This window comes from Panicum virgatum, chromosome 7K (assembly GCF_016808335.1).
Source record: "Panicum virgatum strain AP13 chromosome 7K, P.virgatum_v5, whole genome shotgun sequence".
Lineage (NCBI taxonomy): Eukaryota > Viridiplantae > Streptophyta > Magnoliopsida > Poales > Poaceae > Panicum > Panicum virgatum.
The window spans coordinates 6,613,667-6,620,459 of record NC_053142.1 but is presented as its reverse complement, the minus strand read 5'-3'; the positions used below and the strand labels follow the sequence as shown (position 1 = coordinate 6,620,459).

The 6,793-nt window shown below is 43.8% G+C and overlaps 1 long non-coding RNA gene across 1 annotated transcript; it reads right to left on the bottom strand.

The window, feature by feature from the left end:
• Nucleotides 1-3,220: 3,220 nt before the first annotated feature.
• LOC120639680 lies at nucleotides 3,221-4,225 on the bottom strand. Its single transcript, XR_005661611.1, has 2 exons — nucleotides 3,651-4,225; nucleotides 3,221-3,576 (listed from the first exon to the last, which is right to left on the bottom strand). It is a non-coding gene; the product is annotated as an uncharacterized LOC120639680 (long non-coding RNA).
• Nucleotides 4,226-6,793: the final 2,568 nt, after the last annotated feature.

The window sequence follows — 6,793 nt, the reverse complement described above, 5'->3', positions numbered from 1 at the left end:
GTTCTGTACTTTTCAACTCTCCTTGACGAATTATGAAAAGAAAAATCAAAGACTCCGCTTTTTTACAAGATGAGAAGTGTTTATGCATTTAATAGAGTTTCCACTGTACGCTCCCTGATTATATATATATGATGATTGGAAGAACAATCCAAGAACACAGAAGAGAGTGGTAACTCAAAATTCATATCTCACTGGAAAAACTGGAAATTGTACTGAAAATAGAAGGGTAGTTACGAATCATAAATTTTCGGTTTGCAATACAGTTTTGTAAACAATGCTACGATTACAAAGCAGAGGCCTAAGGCGTTCGTACTACTAGATACTTGAACAATGAAAACCATGGCATGTGCAACACGATAACCTCGTGTTGTGAGTAAACCTAACATGCCTTAGGAAATGTAAAATGCCGGGATTACATGGTGGTGCTTTACTGAATGCACCGGGGATATTTTCCCTTCCTAATAGCTTCAGACCCTGCTTCCTTATCACGGCGGGCCCTCTCTCGCTTCCTCTCCCTGTCAGCTTCACGTTCATCTGCCTTCTGACGTTCCACTTCTGCAATCCTCTTCTGAATGTCTTCCTGGTTTTTCTTGCGCTTCTCCTCCATCTGTTCTTCATGCAGCATTCGTTGCCACCTTTGTGCAGCCCACCTTGCTTGACGCTCCACGTGGTCCTTATCCTGCTGAGAATGCTCGGTGTCTAACCACTGCACGAAATCACATAGAGGCGGTGGAGTCTTTCCCCAAATCATGTTAGAAGCCATTACTAGATCAGAAAGTGACAAACTTTGAAAGTGTTTTGTAGTATCTTTGCTCGGTCCTTGCCGTAATGTTTGGGCGGGTCGTACTCGTAATTCTCGCACATGAAGAATCTCTTGCCAAAGTCGTCCCCCAAAACCCTTGATTTCATTAGTTTGCACAAGGATCCGCAAAAACACATAGGCACCTGGACTCCTTGGGGGACTGTTTCCGTCACCTTATTCCATGGAATGTACGTGGATCCTGAGGATGCCATGGTGTTGAGCCCTGGCAATCACAAGTGAGCAATCAGATTGCTAATATACTATATCAACACTAATCATTATCAGTAACTACACCTAAATGTACCACTAATCACTCCTAATAATAATTAAACTAATTGCCAAACTATTTTCTAACATTTTCTAAAAAAATTTCTAACATTTTCTATAATTTTCTACAATTTTCTAACATTTTCTACAATTTTCTAATATTATCTTGCATTTTTTTTATTTTCTAATACTTCTCTAATAATTTTCTAGTATTTTCTAATACTAAATCTATCACTAAATGTACTATATCAACGCTAATCACTATAAGTAACTGCATCTAAATGTACCACTAATCACTCCTAACAATAATTGAACTGATTGCTAATCTACTGTTTCAAAAAAAAATTACAACATAATCTATTTATAAAATGTAGAAAATTTTAGTTACCTAAAGTCGCCGCCTTGAAAATCCGACAGGGCTTCGCCGCTTTGCCTCTCCCTCACCCCTCCTCTCCCTCCCTCCCTCTCTTTTCTTTTTTTCTGAATTTTTAGTAAGCAAAATGGGGGTGAGAGGGGCCAACACCTTATATAGGGCTGGGGGCCGGCCGCCCAGCTAGGGGGGCCAGCCGCCCAGCTGCCGGGCGGCCCGGGGGGCCGGCCGCCCCGCTGCCGGGCGACCAGCCCCAGGGACCTGTCTGCAATTTTTCTTCTTCTTTTTTTTGCGTTTAAGTCCCTGCCGCCCGGCAGCCCGGTCCCGGCCGCACGGCAGCGGGGCGGCCGGGGTATATTTCTGTAAATTTTCAAATCGAAAATATATTTTTATAAAAAACAGAAATAAAAAATATAAAAATAAAAAAACCGCGCCGCCGCCCATCGACCCGAGGCCCATCCTGGTGGTACCGCCCCTGGACGTCCAGATGTACGAGCCGAGGCCCGTCCTGCCTGCGCCACCGCCTGTGGACGTAGAGATGTACGAACCGCAGCCCCCGCCGCCGCCGCGGCCCCTCAGGGCGGTCGCGCCTGCGCCTGCCCCTGCCCCTGCCCCGGTAACTGACATGAGGTTGGTGGTGGCACCGCCGGACGCCGAGTTTGGCGACTTCCCCCAGGAGCGCGACTGGTTGCTCGTTGGCAAGTCCTATGTGCCCGGGTTGTCCACCAACCGTGGGAGGAGGAGGATGGACGCCGGGGAGATAGTCCATTTCGCATTCCCTTCGTTCGAGAGGAGCTACGGCGGGGTAAAGATGTCAGCCAAGAAGGCGGCGGCTCTGGCGGCGATTGTGCGCTTCTCCACCAAACGAGCTGGAGAGGTCGATACTCAACTCATATCGTGATGCATTTTTACTCTTGAATAGTTGTCAATGAATGATTTTTTTAAAAAAAATTATTACTATAATTTTGGTCTTGTCTCACTCTCCCTGATGGTGTCTGCAGATTCGGAGGCTACCACAAGAGTGGTCGCAAGTTTAAATCAATTATTTAAATGCTGTCAAGTTAGAGATGATCCGATAGAGGTAAAGTGTTTGATATGCTGTCAAAAGTTTAAATTAATTATTTAACCATCTTAATGACTTTAAATGAAAAAATTCAAAACTACAAAGTTGTAGATCTCGTTGAGAGCTACAATTTTCGTATAAAAATCATCTCCATCCAAGCTCGTATGAAAAAGATATGATTTTTCTAAAGTCAAACCTTGTCACGCCAGCGGGGGTGGCGTGACAAGGCTGTACTGTCACGCCGGTGGGAGTGGCGTGACAAGGTTGACACGTGGAATATGAGCTGGCAGACCCCTTCCGAGCGTTCCGAAGCGTGCCAACATGGCACATCTTGTCACGCTAATGCTTGTGGCGCGACAGAGTGTTTTTGTCACGCCACGCAGACCGGCGCGACCAAAAGAGTTAGATCTGCAAATATATGTCCGGGTGGGTTGTTTTTAAAATAAAATTAAAAAATAGGTTAAAAATAAAAAAAATTCAACCGGACCGGTTCCAACCGGTTAGGTGAACCCTGGACACAAGTGCGTGTCCGAAGTGCTTTGTCATGCCATTTAGAACATATCATGTACACAAATTTGTGATGCCTGCGAGTGTGTGCGAGGCTTTTGAGTGGCACATATGGAAACTCAACATTTTCAGTGGCGCACAAGGAAAAACTGCCAATGGCATACGGAGAATTGGCTCTTGTACTGACGAGACGAAATGGACCGTATGCTTATTGTTGTCAGTCTTGCATATTTCTTTCCAACTAAATTGCATGAAAGACCATGTGAAGCATACGGGCATGATGAAACTACAGACAAGTGCAAATCCGTGGTGAAGCGTGAAATATTTTTGGTCCTCATTCCAGCTTATTTTAAAAACGACTAATGTGCAGCGGTAAATACAATTGTTGTGCCGTGGGCACATTTTATTTTGCTGTAAATCAGCACGTTCAATTCAGAAACACGCGTGCAGTAAAGTGAACCTTGCAATATTCCGGCTCAATCTTGTATCGCAGCCTGTTTGTTCAAGTAAACTTATGCCATTATATGATTCACGCCTATTCACAGAATTGCATTTTTGGTCATCGTCCTGCATATGTGAAAAAAAAATTAAACATAAACTGGATACGGAAAAGAGGAGCACACTAACGAATCATGTCTTACCATTATGTTTCCCATCGCTGAATTGAGCATTCTTGGATGATTTGAATGTTTCCAAGAACTCTCTACCCTTTTGCAGTTCAACTTTCTTCCTTGTCTTATCCCACTTATGCTCAGAAGCTAAAATCTCAACGATCCGGGGTAAAGCTCTCCCGGCAGCATCTGTGTCAAGGAAAGCTAGCCGGCATCTCCTTGCAACAAAATCCACAGCAGATTCACAGTATTCATGACGAGCACAGTATGCTACTTCAGCTTCCAAAAATGGGTATCCATGAGCAAGCCGTTTTCCCAAGCCTTCATTCTAAAAATATTAACAAAGTCAAATATGAAGAAAACAAATTAACCATGAATTCAGACATTTAATGGGACAATAGCCACATGCGAGTATTGTCACAACAGTCACACTTAACTTCAAACCATCCAACATATCATGAATGCACCACAGTTAATTCATTGTGGATAATTTACAAAAACAACAGGAATGAAAATATTCATGCTAGTTCAGAACAGCCAGGTCTAAGCAAGTCCCAAGTCACTCCAGGAACAATACAGGGGGAATCATTGGCCACTCATGTCAAAAGGAACCTAGCATTGTTGATGTTGTACATCATTGATACTAATGTGAACCAACATAACCACCGAGCTGCACCGCCGCCGGTCCTCCATCCCCCTCCAATTCCTTGCACCCATGCCACCTCCACCCCCTGACCTCCCTCCTCCATTGCACATCGTTGAGCTCTAGCCACCCCCATGCTGAGAATTTCAGATCACGAGCCGTCATTGTCTTCCCCGTCCTGAGCTCCACCAATCGTCAAAATCCACCTTCTAGCCATCATTAGCTCCATCCAACCTGAAAAGTCGGTCGCTGGTGAGCCCTTCATGCTCTCGCTATCTGCTCGTGTTCATCGGCATAGCGGCTAGAACGCCTACTAAACTAGCCCTTGAGCCTAGCTGCCGGACGTGCCTAGGCCAGCACCTTAGCTGTCTGGTCGCTGGAGCCGGCTGGTCGTGGAAGCTGGTGCTTGGAAGGGGCGGCGACACACACTCGGCGCTTGTTCTCCAGGGTGGTGGCGGCGGCGGTGGGAGATGAGCCGCTCGAGAAGAAGGGGGGCGCCTGTCTGTCTTCTTTTCTCACGAACTGATACGTTGTCGTGTAACCAGTGGGCAGTGGTGCGGTAATTTTATTTCAACTCCATGAAAATGTCTGTAACTGTGTTTTCGAAAAACATGGAGGGTTTATTTGTTTCTAGGGGCAAAATTTTATTATAAAATCAATTGCAGAATCTTAGAGCTAAATAGCGAGACGAATCTAATGAGGTATACTAATACATAATTAGCGAATGGTTATTGTAGCATTACTGTTGCAAATTATGGATTAATTAGACTTATTAGATTCGTGTCGTGAATTAGCACTCATCTGTCAAAAAAATATAAATAAAATTTATTTAATACTCTTAAATAGTAAGATTCTATTTGATGTGACAAGAACTAAATTTAAGTACGAGGAAACAAAGAGCACCAGAGTCGGCCTCCAAATTCAGTTTTTTTTCTGGAGTTTCTGGATCTTGAGTTTTTTGAGCTAGACGTGTTTGACAGAGAGTTTGTGGAGCGGAGCTAAAAAAGTTGGAGTGAAGCTTTTCCAAACATGTCCACTGCTAGTACTTTCACCCATTAGCATTTGGATCCAAACGGAACTTTATTAATCTACAATATCATATGAAGAAAAGCTCGGTCGGAAATATGAATCTTAAAGTCGGTTAACACTCTGCGACGCAGATACAACAAAGCTAATTATAAAATTGCATTTGTAGTAACATGGAACATAAATATTTTTTAGATTCTAGATGGGTATTTCGACTTGAGATGAATGAAACATGCTGATTCTCCGGCTCTCCGCTCATGGGTTTATACGTTAACCTAAAAGGATTTGCATGGAAACAACAAAGCCTCAATGTGTTTTGACCGTGAGCCTTGAGGTGCCACACCGTCTGACAGACTAACCAGTGTGGATTCGACAGGCGTCATTCGATCTGGACATCAAGATGTCCTGATGACTTGACTTTCAGTTTGCGCTAGTTATGACTTGTTACGTGGACTATCCGACGCCCGGATGACAATTAACAATTTTTCACCACGCAGGGTAAGATGGATGAATTCGAACCATAATTGCTTTTAGCTGATGGTGAGGTGCTTGACCTGCTTTTGTCCTTGATCGATCTCCGGATTTTCTACCTACCTTCCGGAAGAAAAAAACGTTCCACATTGCACAATGTATAAGACTCGTGCTAGGTGCTCCAACGGCTGAAGACTCGTGCCAGGTGCTCCAACGGCTGCGAATTGTGCAGGCGAACTCCCCGCGGCAAGTTCTCCCATCGCAAAAAGAGTTCCACCTGTCTCCTCAAAAAAAAAAAGAGTTCCACCTGGACACGTGGTGGTTTGATATTGGAGACTGGTGGGGTGGTGGCTCTAGTGCTGGCTATCTCAAGTTTAGATGGTTGAATAAAAAAATATTCCAGCAGACTCTTCACTAAGCTCATGTTCTTGAGTTTCTAGAAATCTTTCTATTATAAATTAGAATTGAGGGCTATTGTTAGATTTGAAGCAATTTTGAAAGCCCATGAAAAATAGAGACAACCCCTATTCAACATTTGGAGGGACTGATTTAGAGACTATTGCTGATTTTTTTTAAAATTACACAGTACAACTCAAACACCACAGCGTGCATACACTCACCTCTATGCACACATGCACGCAAACCCTACCCCTATGAGCATTTTCGAAGACTGAGCCGATAAATTCTCAAGATTGATTAAGTAACCACAAATGTCTCACTATCAACGGGATTAAAGAATGGACTAAAAGCCCAACTCCTTATACGTAAATACCTTGGAATGAGGGATACCATGTCTTAGGAAGTACATGGGATCGTCTTTACACATAATGATCCATGTAAATTACCTATCCATGGAAAACTAAATGGCCGGCCGTATTGTAGACCATCCGTACGACCTCCTCCTTTTAATACGTCAACTTTCCGTTGCATGCTGCATGCACATAAGAGGGCTAAGGAGAGAAGTAAAATCGCATGCTACATGCATGTGGGGGGCCAATGAGAAAAGTAAAGTGAAGGAATGATGTAACCCCGT